We start from the raw sequence: 14210 nt of genomic DNA on the forward strand, positions 1-14210 counted from the left end.
TGAAAATCTAAGTGATAGGAGTATAGAGGTTTGCTAAACCATTCTCTCTACTTTCATGTATATTTGAGAATTTTCACAATAAAATATATATATATATTTTTTTGAGATGGAGTTTTGTTCTTGTTGCCCAGGCTGGAGTGCAATGGCACAATCTCGGCTCACTGCAACCCCCGCCTCCCAGATTCAAGCAGTTCTCCTGCCTCAGCCTCCCGAGTAGCTGGGACTACAGGCACGCACCACCACGCACGGCTAATTTTTTTTGTAGTGTTAGTAGAGATGGGGTTTCGCCATGTTGGCCAGGCTGATCTCGAACACCTGAGCTCAGGTGAGCCACCCTCCTCAGCCTCCCAAACTGCTGGGATTACAGGTGTGAGCCACTGCACCCAGCCAATAAAACACTTTTTAAAAGAATCTTTCTCTCTGTCCATCCCACCCTATTTTTTCCCTTGCTGTTTATTTGGTCTGAGTAGGAGGTGACTCTGAGAGTTAGAGTAAATAAAAACATTGATTGAGTAGTTAGTATGATCCAAGCACAAAGCAGGCCTCACTTCATTTAATCCTCAGAACAACAGTAGGCATTGTTAATTCCACCCTATAGATGAGGAAATTGAGGCTCAGAAGGATGCAGAGATTTTTTTCAAAGTCACAATTGCAAAGAGAGGGGGAGCCAGCTGCTGAGCTCTTGCTCTTGACGGTGGCCCCTCCCTGCCGGTGAGGAGCTTAGCATGGTGCTGTTACAGGTGGCAGTTGCTGCCGTATGGCAATTTGAGCCCAGCTGCTATAGACAGAGGCCTGTCCCTTTTCCTCCTGCCAAGGACCACCCTCCCTTTCCCAGTCAGCATAATATATTGGAATCAAGAGCTGTCTGTCTGAATCAAAGTGGGCAGGACTTGCATTGCAGAAGACATCATGGGCTAGAAAGAGTCAAGGCAAAGAGATAAAGAGTCTGAGACGTGAAGAAATACATATGCTAATGTTAGTGTAACAGAGAGCTTCCCTATGCAATGCCTTAGCCAGTAACCATATGTGGCCATTTATAGTTAAATTAATTAAAATTGAATTAAGCTGAAATTTCAAGCCAGGTGCCATGGTGTGAGCCTATTTTCCCAGATACTTGAGAGTCCGAGGCAGGAGGATTGCTTGATTCAAATACAGGCTGTCTGGTTCCGGAAACCTGCCCTTAACATTTATTCATAATCTTCGCTTTATATAGGCTAAGGAGGCTTATTGAGGGAAGGAAAGCTGGTATAATGTCCTGAAGAAAGTCCTGCAGGCGCTGGGCACAGTGGCTCATACCTGTAATTCCTCTCAAAGTGCTGGGATTACAGGCATGAGCCACTGTCCCCGGTCAATTCTGGTTTCTTTAAAGTGGGGCAAGGACCTGCAGACATTTGTATAGCAACTGGAGTGCAGAATCCCTCTAGATTCTTGTGGTTATTTTTTTTCCCAGATGTTTTGTAGTTGGTTCTTCCACACCTAATTTGACAGTATTCTTTTTAGCAACGAGTCTTCATTGAGTTTTCAAAAAAACAAATCTCTTCCTTTTGCACTCATATTTCATCAGTTTATGGAATATCTAATTCAGTTACATTGTTACAATATTAAGTGTGCCTTGTGCAAACTAATTTGGGAACAGACCCAGCGGACTGTTGGCAAGCATGCCCTTCTACAGCCAAGAGCCCCAGGGGCCTAGAGAATGGCTTACTAGCCATAAGCATTCAATGTGCCTGAGGCAGTAGCGTTGCATTCGTACAGCATGGAGAGCACTGGTTAGCCTGACAAGCTGGTTAAACAGATTAGTAAAAGGACTTTGTGCACTAACTCTGGAAAAGACTCCATAGTGTGGAATTGTCTCTGGAAGACATGTGTCCCACTGGAGACTACATTTCCCAGCATCCCTGGCGTCTAGGTATGACCATGTGACTAGTCTCCACCAGTGGAATGTGAACAGGAGTGGTGAGTGTCACTTCCAGGCAGGGCCTTGAGGAAGCAGGTGAGCTTCTCCATCCCTGTCTGTCTAGATACAGAGAACCCCAAAGCCCTGCAGGATGGCAAAGCTGCAACATGGAAGTCACCCGGATCACCACGTAAAGGAAATCTGCTCTCCAACCAGGAACAAACACCTGCCTTGCAATATTAGGTAAGAGATAAACTGCTATTGTGTTAAGCCACTAGATCTTGGGGGCTGTTTGCTATAGCAACTAACATTACCCTGTTTAATACACTTCCCATATAGGGCTGTCATGAGGATTAAGTTAAATGACACACATGTAAGAGACTCTTAAATGGGACTTTTCCTGTTGTCTCAGATTTACAGCTAAAGCCCCAAAGTCAAGGACGGACAAGAGGTGTCAAATACCACCATATCATGCCTGCAGGACTTTTTTTTTTTTTTTTTTCCGGAGATAGGGGTCTCAGTCTGTCACTCAGGCTGGAGTACAGTGGTACGATCTTGGCTCTGCAACCTCTGCCTCCTGGGCTCAAGCTATCCTCCCACCTCAGCCCCCCAAGTAGCTGGGACTATAGGTGCGAGTCACCACGCCTGGCTAATTTTTGTATTTTTTGTAGAGATGGGGTTTCGCCACGTTGCCCAGGCTGGTCTCGAACTCCTAAGCTCAAGCAGTCCACTGCCTCAGCCTTCCAAAGTGCTGGAATTACAAGCGTGAGTCACTGTGCCCACCCCCTGCAGGACTTTCTTCAGGACGTGGAAGAAAGCTTTCCTTTTCTGAAAAACCCCCTCAGCCTACATAAAGCAGAAGATTATGAATAAATGTTAAGGGCAAGTTTCTGGAACCAGACAGCCTGTATTTGAATCCTGTGCCTAAAACTTACTAGCTGTGTGATCTTGGAAAAGCTACCTCACCTCTCTGGGCCTTAGTGGATGTAAGATACCATTAGTAATAGTACCTACCTCATAGCCTTGTAAGGTGCACATAGTTAGGCTACTTGACTGTTAAATAACATTCTTGAGGTGAAGGGCCAAGCTTGATTCAGGGAAAGTGTAAACTATGATATGATTGGATGTTGAAACTGGACAGAAAGGCATGGGCAAAAAGGAGAGATTTCATTGAATGTATTGGAAAGGCAATGGTTGAAGAAAAGCTAAATTCATTTATGTGTATCCCTCATCATGTTCAGATTATTCAATAAACCAGTTAGACACATGAAATATATAGATCAGCTTGGGGCGCACTGAAACCCTCAATACATCTTAACTCAATACATCTTAACTATTGTTATTCAAACTTGTGCCAGGTCAGGAACAAAATCCTCTCTAAGCTTTATTACTTTTGAGTGATAATACAAATGAATATTTTTGGGGTGTTAGAAAGCAATGATCCACATAATTCTGGGTTTTCATAATACTTCAATTTTTAAAAAATTTATTTATTTTTATTTATTTATTTTTTGAGACACTGTCTCACTCTGTCACCCAGGCTGGAGTGCAGCGGCACAATCTCAGCTCACTGTAACCTTCACCTCCCAGGTTCAAGCAATCTCATGCCTCAGCCTCCTGAGGAGCTGGGATTACAGGTGCCCGCTACCACACCCAGCTAATTTTTTTTGTATTTTTAGTAGACATGGGGTTTTGCCATGTTGACCAGGCTGGTCTTGAACTCCTGGCCTAAAGTGTTCCACCCGCCTCAGCCTCCCAAAGTGCTGGGATTACAGGCGTGAGCCACCATGCCTGGCCAATACTTTAAAATATTTATGAATACAAATAAGAATGGCAACTCCATTTGCAAAGTGAGAACAATGGGAAAAAATCTGCAAGTGCTGTTTATAATCACCTTCATTTTATAAAAGAATGAATTTCATAACCCCTGGAATTAGGAAGGTCATAATCTCAGAGTAAAGGACAGTCCTTCAGATGGAATCCATTTAACTGAAGAGAATTCACTAGGTTGCCGTTATTTTTAGTACAGTTTACTGGCCTATGTTTGGAGACTCCAGGTATAAATTACCACAAAGTGTATAAGCATTCAGAGCTGTTATCCCTCATGATGGTCCTACAAAAGTGGGATTGTCGTAGTCTATTCAGGCTGCTCTAACAAAAATACCTTATGCTAGGTAATTGATAAGCAACAGAAATTTATTTCTTACAGTTCTGGAGGCTGGAAAGTCCAAGATCAAGGTTCCAGCAGATTCAGTATTTGGTGAGGGCCCATTTCTCCTGGATATGGCAACTTCTATGTGTTCTCACATGGGGGAAGGCAAAGGGCTAACAAGCTCCCTCAAGCCTTTTTTATAAGGGCACTAATCTCATTCAACCCCCAAAGGCCCCATCTTTTAATACCGGATTATGTTTCAACATATGAATTTTGGGGGGACACAAACATTCAGACCACAGCAGGGAACGTAGTCTATGAGGATATGGAGTTTCCAAAGATTAGGTGACTTGCTCCGGGTCACCCAGCTGGGTTCAGGCCTCGTCCCAGGGTCTCAATGCTCTGGAAAAAACATAATCTTTTCCTCCAGGGTATTTATGTGGTGGAGGGATCTCTGTTCCACGTGGTCATCAGGGGATCCAGGCTCCTTTCTTGTGATCTTCCATGTCCTAAAGCTGAAATTCCTCTCCTGGAGACAACAGGCCCTCAAGGGATCTATGGATGGAATTCAGGAATTCATGAACTTGAAAGAGAAAATAATTGCATCTTTATTTACGCTAACCTCTGACATTTAACATTTCTTTCCATTATGAATATAGATAACAAAGTGGTATTAGCAGTACCTATTTGTTGCCAATAGAAATCACAGATATTTTCATATTATACTGATGTTATTACAGATAACTTTAAATACTGTTTATACTATCATGACATTGAAATTACGGTAATTAGACTAGATCTTATTGTTTCATGTGTTAATAAGGAATCACTATATCACATACTTTTTACATTTTGGTTACTACATTTTAATAATTTGTTGCCTTTGTAATTCCATGTATTTTATTTTACGCATTTAAAGGTATTAACTGAGAAGGATACAATAGACTCTACCAGCTGCTCAAGGGGCCCTAGGTTCATAAAGAAAGGTTAGGAATCATGTTCTAGAGCCTTGGAGTCCTCTACCGGATTCTCTGCATGTGCCCAGAAGATTAAGACAGAGATGGAGTCTGGAAGATTGTAAGGATCCAGGTCTGGAATCACATCCCATGGCCAGACCTCAGTCACCTGGCTGGGAGATGTGGTTTTTTCTGGGTGCTCAGGAGGAAAGAGGAGATAGTTCAGAGAACAGCAAGCCAGACTCTGCCCCATTATGTCACTTGCAATGACTCAAATTAAAGAGACGCTGGGACCTCTTGTCCAGCATCCTCTGATTTGTGCAGGTAGTAGGAGGGAGGGAGGTACTGGGCACCAGGTGCCAATCTTCCCTATTTTATTTGCAGGTGCAACAAGTCTGTATTGCATAGAGACCGTTCTAAGGATGGTTGAGATTGAGTTTCTCAGATTTTCCTTTTGCTCTTCCAATGTACTGGCTGTTCTGTGTCCCCAAGAACTTACAATTTATTGGGGGCTGGTGAAATTAGGACAAAATATACATCGTTGAAAATAGAATCATAGCTTGCATGTATACAGAGCTTTAGAGTTTGTCAAGTACTTTCATAAGCCTGGGCTCATCTGGTCCTCATTACAGCCCTCAACAAGACAGGGCAAAAAGGATCATTCCCATATTCAGAGTTGGAAACTAAGCTCAGAAAGGAGAAATGGATGCTCAAGGTCATAAACTAGAGGCAGAATCAGGGCTACAATGGTCTCAATCACCGTTCAACAGGCATGTATTAAATACCTACTATGTCCCAGGTTCTGTGCTGGGGTCCAGGGATACAGAGATGAACCAGAAATCCACTCAGCTTCTAGGGAGAATGCCCAATAGAAAAGCCAAGAATTGATAGGTAATTGTATTACCACATATAATTATGTTTGTCAAGACTCTTAATTGAAAAAATAGGAATCCAACTCAAATTAGTTTATAGTTTAATAAGAGGAATTTATTGGTTCACATAATAAAAATTTCAGAAATGTAAGGCTTTAGGCATGGCTGGATCCAGCTTCACAAACCATATTCCCTGAAATTTGTTTCTCTTATTCTCTGGAGTGTGTGTGGGTTCATTTTTCAGACCGGGTCTCATCTCATGGTGACAAAGATAGCCCACAGAGATTCCAGGCTTATCCGCTACTAGTCTGGCAACTTGAGTCAAAAGATGGCACCTCTTTCCCAATTGTTCCAGAAACAGTCTTGAGGTTGACTCTCATTGGCTGGGATGGGGTCACATGACTATCCCTGAACCAATCACTATAATTTTGATTGACCAGACCTGGTCACATATTGGCATCTGCATCTGGGGTGCTTTAATCAGCCTCCTTTGAACCATGGGGACTGATGTGGAAGGCCTCCCAAAGGAAAATTGGGGGACTGTCCCTCAAAGAAAAGGGAAAATATGCTGGGAAGGCAAAACCAACAGAGGCCGCTTATGGGAATAGTGGTGATAGTACTGGCTGCTATGGGAGCAGAGGGAGGGGGCAATCCAGGCTGGAAGTTGGGGAAGGTAAGGCAGGAGAGAGCACCAGGCACAGGGAACATCGCATGTAAAAAGACCTAGTAATGAAGAGACCATAACACTTGGGAAACTGCATATAGATGACAGGTGGGATGGGAGGGACTATAGTGATATTGCAAGACCAGTTAGAAAGCCAACTGATAAAACACTGGGGTGGTCTGGAATAGGGTTCATGCTAAATTGCAAAAATGGCTGTCATTATTTATTCCTTATATTCACGCCCCATCACAAAGGGAAGTCTGTTTCTCTGCTCCTTGAATCTGGGCAGGCCTTATAATTTTCTTAAGCCAGTTCCAGGCCTAGGCCTCAAAAGAGACCTTGCAGACTTTCCCTCTGTCTTCCAGAACTCTGCCCAGCCACTCTGTAAACAAGCCAGTGCCATTCTGCTGGATGGTAAGAGACACATAGAGCAGATCTGAGCCATCCCACCTAAGTCCCTGTGATGTGAGCAAGCCCAGCTAAGAAAGGCAAAGCTGCTACCCAGCCAACAGGTGGCTGCAGATGTATGAGACCGCCCAGCTGAGACCAGAAGAACCACCCTGCTGAGCCCATACCAAATTGCCAACTTCAGAATTGTGAGCTAAATAAGTAATTGTTTTAATCCACTAAGTTTTGAGGTGGTTTGTTTTGTATGCAGTAATAAATAACTCATACAGGGGATGTTTACAGGAATAAAGTGTGTGATAGGGGAGGCAATATTCAAGAGCTTTTTAAGGAAAAATAATCAGATCTTGATGACCATCTGGATGTAGAGGGTAATGGAGATAGAGGGTTGGGCAAGTGCTGGGAGAACAAAGAAGGGGAAGTTGGCTCATTCATTCATTCATTCCATAAATATCTATTGTGTACCTTTCTATGTCAAGCAGAATATTGGAAGCTGGTGACGCAGTGGTAAACAGGACAGCTGCAGCTCCTGCCCCCATGGAATCTGGGTTTCAGCAGGTTGAGTTTGAGACTCTGGTGGATATCTAGGTGGAACCGTCCAGTAGAAAGTCTGCTGACTTCCCATCCATTACTTTCTCCACTGCCTCCTCCCTGATCATCTCCCACTTCTACCTTTCTGTCCCTAGTCATGTGTCCTTAAGTAAGTCTGCTCTCTCTTCTGGTCTCACTTTGCCCATTTATGACAATAGCAGGAAGGGAATGAGAACTCCATGAAGTCCTGAGCTTCCGTGAGGATAGGAATGTGTCTGTGCCTTGCCTTGCAGACTCAGATGGAGAGGCTGGGTCTGTATTTATGATTGGTAAACCCAGGATGGGCTGCTTGTGTCTGGTCAACGGGAAGTAGCAGGATAGCAGACAAACCCAGGGATGAGGCTGAGATCCTCTCAGAAGTGGTGGCCCAGTCACAGAGCCACTTGTCACATGAGAACAGGTATGATTCATAGAGTAATGAATTAGGGCTTCTAAGCCTGAAAAAACAATGGCATAAGGTCACCAGAAATTACCAAGACAATCCAGACCTAGAAGCAGAGATGGGGAGGACTGGCAAGGATGGATCCCCTCTTTATTCAGAGTAGAAGATGGTTGCAGAATCAGGGGTTATCTCCCCAAAATTCCTTTTTTTTTTTTTTTTTGAGATGGAGTCTCGCTCTGTAGCCCAGGCTGGAGTGCAGTGGCACGATCTCGGCTCACTGCAACCTCTGCCTCCCGGGTTCAAGCGATTCTCCTGCCTCCACCTCCCAAATAGCTGGGACTATGGGCGTGTGCCACCACTCCCAGCTAATTTTTTGTATTTTTGGTAGAGATTGGGTTTCACCATGTTAGCCAAGATTGTCTCAATCTCCTGACCTTGTGATCTTCCCATCTCAGCCTCCCAAAGTGTTGGGATTACAGGTGTAAGCCACTGCACCCAGCCCCAAAATTCCTTTTACCTGTCCATCTTGCTTAGTAGTTCTGGATTTCAGTGAGATTAGCCCTACCCCTAGCTCCAGGACTAGGAGTAACTGATCCTAGAGATTCTCTTCTGAAGTAGTACTACCCACTCCCCACCCCCTGCTGGGGATAGGTTGGACAGCATTTGTAGTAGAGTGAGGGCAAGCCTATTATCAAGGTGCCTGGAGGGGGCCATTGGCACTTAGTTGGGGGTGGGGTGACCAGGGATTGTAATGTTCTGGGATGTACAAGATAATTTGGCAAAATAAAAAATTGTCTCACCCAAGATGCCAGTCACACCAGTGTTGAAAAACACTTCTCACTGAGAGCACCCTCCCCTCACTGGCCATAATAATTGGGTCAGGAAAGCCAGGCCCAAACCAGTCAGTACTTGTCAAACCCCTGGCCCCAGGGACTGGTTTAAACAGGAGGCTTAGGACCTGAGCTAGGAATTTGGGAATCCTTTGTCTCCTGATCCTTCTGGAGGCTATGGTGTGAAGAGCTGAGGCTGGAACTCTGCACAACACAGAAGCCAGCCTGAAATTATTGCTAACACACAGAGGAGGAAAGGGCTGAAAGAATTGCAGGGAAATACCCCTGATCAAATCAGACCTGAAGTTTACACTACTGCTGGACTCCATTAACATTGTAGGCCATTGTACCCAATAGGTAACTTTTTAACCCTCAAAACATAACAAAACATTGTAAGCAGTTCATCTCCTACTGTTCAAACTAGTTTGGGTGGGGTTTCCTGTTATTTGCTACGAAGCACCCTATGAAATTCAGAGACCGGGGCTGGAAGAGTACGAATCTTGACCAAGACCACATGGGACTGGAGTGGGGCTCTGTGGCATGTTCCAGGAGGCTGGGGAATGTTTGAGTCTAGTCCAGAAAGGAAGAGGCCATTGCTAGGCTCTCTCTGGTCCTCCAAAGGCCAGAGCCCATATTACAATTGGGGACATGGCTGCTTTCCAAACGAGGATGGGATAATTGTTTAAATCCTTGGGCTGGGAGACAGGAGGCCTGGTTCTCAAATGGACTCTGTCCCAGACTTGCTAAATGACCATAGGAAAAACACTATTCTACATGGACCCCTTTGTGGCCCACCTATACATGGTAAAGAAGTAGGCAAGAGAAATACAGAAACACCCTCTAAAGTGCTTTGCTGATGGCCCATTAACCTTAGGAAACAGAGCCCTGAAGACATTGTGAGTCCTCTTCTCACAGGGTCATGGAACCTTCCCCCAACCTCTCCCACTACCAAGCTTGATCTCCAGGGCTTTGAGCCACACGAGTCCCCATATCCTGCATTTGCACCCTCCTTTACCTGCACAGTTTGAGTGTCACCTAGACCCAGGAAAATAGCACAAGAGGTACCCACCAATGAGGAGTGGGTGTCTGGGCTGTTTCCAGACCCCATGGCAACTACATTTCAGAGCCGGGCCTGTGTTCAAGGGACTCAGGCAAGTAGTTGAGATAATAATAATAATGTTAATGTTTGAAAAGATTGTAACAGAGTAGAATATTCTCCACTTTCCAGCTCCTTCCTAGGGCCTGGTGCATATGCATATCTCCTTTCAGAATCCTGGTCAATACTAAGGTAGGATGAAAAAACTGGGAGTTTGGGATAAGCAGGAAAAAAGAAGCAAACTCTCTTGGTGGTGGAACTTACTGAAGTTAAGCTTTGAGTCTGTATTGATCAGGACTCTTAGTTGCAAGTGACAGAATCACAACTCTGTTAGTGCGGGTAAAATGTTAAGGTGCTGTAACAAAGATGCCCAGCAGTGCAGTGACTTGAAGAAGACAAAAGTTTACTTCTTTTTCAACTGAGCTGCCAAGTTATCAAGGCAGCTGTGATCCAGGGGGCCACTCAGAGACCCAGGTTTCTTCATAGTGCATGCCATCATTCCCTAGGACAGTGGTTTCTGGGGTAGTCCCTGGACTGGCAGCATCAGCAACACCTGGGAACTTGTTAGAAATGTCAGTTCTCCAGCCCTATCCTGGGCCTAGTGAATCAGGAACTTTATGTGTGGGGCCCAGCCATCTGTGTCTTTACAGGCCCTCCGAGTGATTCTGCAAGTTTGAGAATCACTGCACTGCCCTAGGATACTATTCCTGTCTGCACAGTGGAAGCTGGGGCACAGAAGGTTGCAGCCAATGGGAAAGGGAAAGAACTCATGAAGCAGGCACAGAAACTTGTAAGGCTCAGGTCAGGAAGTGGCATATGTCACTTCCCTTCATGTTTAATTGGTAAGGATTGAGTCACATGGCCACACCTAGCTGCAAAGGAGACTGGGAAATGTAGTCTAGGCATGTACTCAGACAGAAAGGAAAGCATCTGAGTAGGAGAAAGAGGCAGTGGAAAGCTCTGTGAACTTAACATTCTGGTCACTGGGACAGTATAAAATTTGAGATCATTTGTTTCATGACTTTGAACCATGACTATCTGTCCCATGGTAAAATTCCTATACTAGAGAAAGAAGACTCATAGAAGGTAGTTTATCCACATTCTTGTCTAACATACACATTTAACATTTCTTTATTGTGAAATATTTAAGACATTGTGGCAAAGACTGATGGATGTTTGTGATAGCACATGAAATGTAGATAGACTACATTTCCCAGCCTCCCCTGCAGTTGGGTGTGACCATGTGACTGAGTTCTAACCAAAGAGACAAGAGCAGAAGTTCTGTGTGCAACTTCCTGGCTCCGGCTTTCCATGAATTAATTGTCTGGGCTTCCTCCCTGACCTATTCAGGCCTTACTGGATGCTGATGATTGGGAGAAGGAGAGAGGAAGGAGGAGTCCTAGACGAAGGAGCCTGAATTCCTGGATCATCATGTGGGGGAGCCCACCAAGCAGAAGCACCCACTGGGAATGTTATGTAACACAAATAGACTTTGTGCTTTGGCTAGTAAGCACTTTGGCAGTGACGTTCCAATGACGCTGGTGGTAGTGGAAGTGGATGCAGGTGATAAAGGGGTACACACTGTCTGTAGAGAATTTTAAAACAGTAATGAAAAGGTCTAAAAGTCAATCTGCTTTTTATTGTCACTACATGCCAGCAATTCTAAACATTGCCAGTGTTAAAATATTCCTTCTTACCAGGGAGAAAACTCCCACTGTCAGAGGTGTTTGAACCAGAGCGATTCCATCTTGAATAGGGGGCTGGGTAAAATGAGGCTGAGACGTGCTGGGCTTCATTCCCAGATGGTTAAGGCATTCTAAGTCACAGGATGAGATAGGAGGTTGGCACAAGATACAGGTCATAAAGACCTTGCTGATAAAACAGGCTGCAATAAAGAAGCCGGCTAAAACCCACCAAAACCAAGATGGCCTCGAGAGTGACCACTGGTCGTCCTCACTGCTACACTCTCACCAGTGCCATGACAGTTTACAAATGCCATGGCAACATCAGGAAGTTACCCTATATGGTCTAAAAAGGGGAGGCATGAATAATACACTCCTTGTTTGGCATATAATCAGGAAATAACCATAAAAATAGGTAACCAGCAGCCCTCGGGGCTGCTCTTTGGATCATTATCCCTTTACTTTCTTAATAAATTCACTTCTACTTTATGGACTCACCCTCAGTTCTTTCTTATGCGAGTTCCAGGAACCCTCTCTTGCGGTCTGGATTGGGACCCCCTTCCTGTAACACCACCACCTCCCCTGGTCCCTTGGTATGCCACTGAATTTGGGGTTTATTTATTACTGGGATCTGGTTTACCCTAGCTAATAAAGACAGGCATAAAGGTATAAATAGCAATGACGAACATCCATATGCACACCATGTTTTTTAAGGAGAAAAACATTACAAATATGACTGTTGACATGAACATTTAAAATAAATTTAGATTTCTTCTGGCGACTGCAGTCTGATACTTAAGCAATCTGCCTGACGTGGGGAAAAGACTCAGGGAGACCTTGCATTCCACAGATGCCACATCAGCCATCTGGAGTAAGCAGTGCGGCACCAGGTTCTGCCACCAGATCCTGATTTAGCCAGCTTCTTTATTGCAACCTGTCTTACCAGTACGGTCTTTGTGCTCTGTATCTTGCGCTGACCTCCTATCTCATCCTGGGACTTAGAATCCTGTGACTTAGAGCAGCCGTTCTTTATTCCTTTACTTTCTTAATAAACTCACTTTCACTTTACGGAGTCCCCCGGAGTTATTTCTTGTGCGAGCTCCAAGAACCCTCTCTTGGGGTCTGGATTGGTACCCAATCCAGAACATAAAAATCATCAGCCATCTGGAGGAAGCGGCGACACCACCAGGTTCTCAAACTTTGGGTTTTAGTCAGGTGGCCACAGAGCAGGGGTCAAGAGAGGAAGGCAGGGGAGTGGGACTGCAGCGAGATGTCTCAGAGACTGAGAGAGGCAGGAGGGTTGGCGGACCTGGAGGTCGTGTTCTTGAGGTGAGTGGCAATGAGGTGGTTGAGAGGATAGAGGGAGTCAAGTCAGTCACCTGTGTCCCACCCCTGCTGGCTTCAGGGCAGGGGAGAAGCTGCTGAAGAGGTTCATGTTAGGTCACTGGCCATCCAACAGAGCCTGGATGAAAAGACCTGGCCCGGAGAAGACATGAAAGCCTTTTTCATGAAAGCCAGTGGTGAGGAAGCATCGGGCAGTGGAGGTGTGACCAGAAAGGGGCCCTGATCCAGATCCCAAGATAGAGTTCTTGGATCTCCTGCAAGAATTTGAGGCGAGTCCACAAAGTGAAAGCAAGTTGATTAAGAAAGTAAAGGAATAAAGAATAGCTACTCCATAGACGGAACAGCCCTCAGGGCCGCTGGTTGCCCATTTTTATGGTTATTTCTTGATGACATGCTAAACAAGAGGTAGATTATTCATGTGTCCCCTTTTAGACCATATAGCGTAACTTCCTGATGTTGCCATGGCATTTGTAAACTGTCATGGCACTGGTGGGAGTGTGGCAGTGAGGACAACCAGAGGTCACTCTCGTCGCCATCTTGGTTTTGGTGGGTTTTGGCCATCTTCTGCAGCCTGTTTTATCAGCAAGGTCTTTATGACCTGTATCTTGTGCCGACCTCCTATCTCATCCTGTGACTTAGAATGCCTAATCGTCTGGGAATGCGGCCCAACAGGTCTCAGCCTTATTTTACCCAGCCCCTACTCAAAATGGAGTTGCTCTGGTTCTAACATCTCTAACAAAGGGGCCATAGATAAAGACCAAGCCAGTGTGATGGGGCCACTTGCAACCAAGTTTGTCAGCCAACCTGAAGGTGATGAAGAGGACTTGGCCCCTGCTTCTGCCCTTGGGTTCTCCCTGATACCATAATTCATTTCAGTGGAAGTGAAAAAAAGATGAATTTGTGAGAATCAGATGGCTGAGAATGCACCTCAGACCCTAGACCACATTTGAGCCATGAAGAAGCAGCAGGCCTTTTCGTTAGCACATGATACATGGTGGCCATTGGTCGCCTCCCTTTTCCTAGGCAGAAGGTGGGGGGATACCTACCAGAGAGGCTCTTGGAGTTGCCCCTTGAAGACCCTCCTCCCGGCAAGTGGCCTCTCGGCTGTTCATGCATGGAAATGCCACAAGGGGGCAGCAGCACATCACTGCTGTCCCCCGAGCCTCGCGCTGTGTCTGATTTCAATGAGATGGGAGGTTTGTTAAAACAGATTTCTGGGCCCTACTCCCAGAGCTTCTGTAGGTCTGGGACAGGGCATTTCTAGCAAGTCTCCAGCTGATGGCTGCTACTTCTGGTCAAGTACAATGGATTTATCTGTTAGAAGTCAGAATAGTGATTA

The 14210-nt window shown here is 45.2% G+C and overlaps 1 long non-coding RNA gene across 1 annotated transcript; it reads left to right on the top strand.

Annotated features, from left to right (window-relative positions):
* Window positions 1-1968: 1968 nt before the first annotated feature.
* Window positions 1969-11460, top strand: LOC119618565 (uncharacterized). Its single transcript, XR_005234937.2, has 3 exons — window positions 1969-2140; window positions 2569-2662; window positions 11196-11460. It is a non-coding gene; the product is annotated as an uncharacterized lncRNA (long non-coding RNA).
* Window positions 11461-14210: the final 2750 nt, after the last annotated feature.

Source organism: Chlorocebus sabaeus, chromosome 2 (genome assembly GCF_047675955.1).
Source record: "Chlorocebus sabaeus isolate Y175 chromosome 2, mChlSab1.0.hap1, whole genome shotgun sequence".
NCBI lineage: Eukaryota > Metazoa > Chordata > Mammalia > Primates > Cercopithecidae > Chlorocebus > Chlorocebus sabaeus.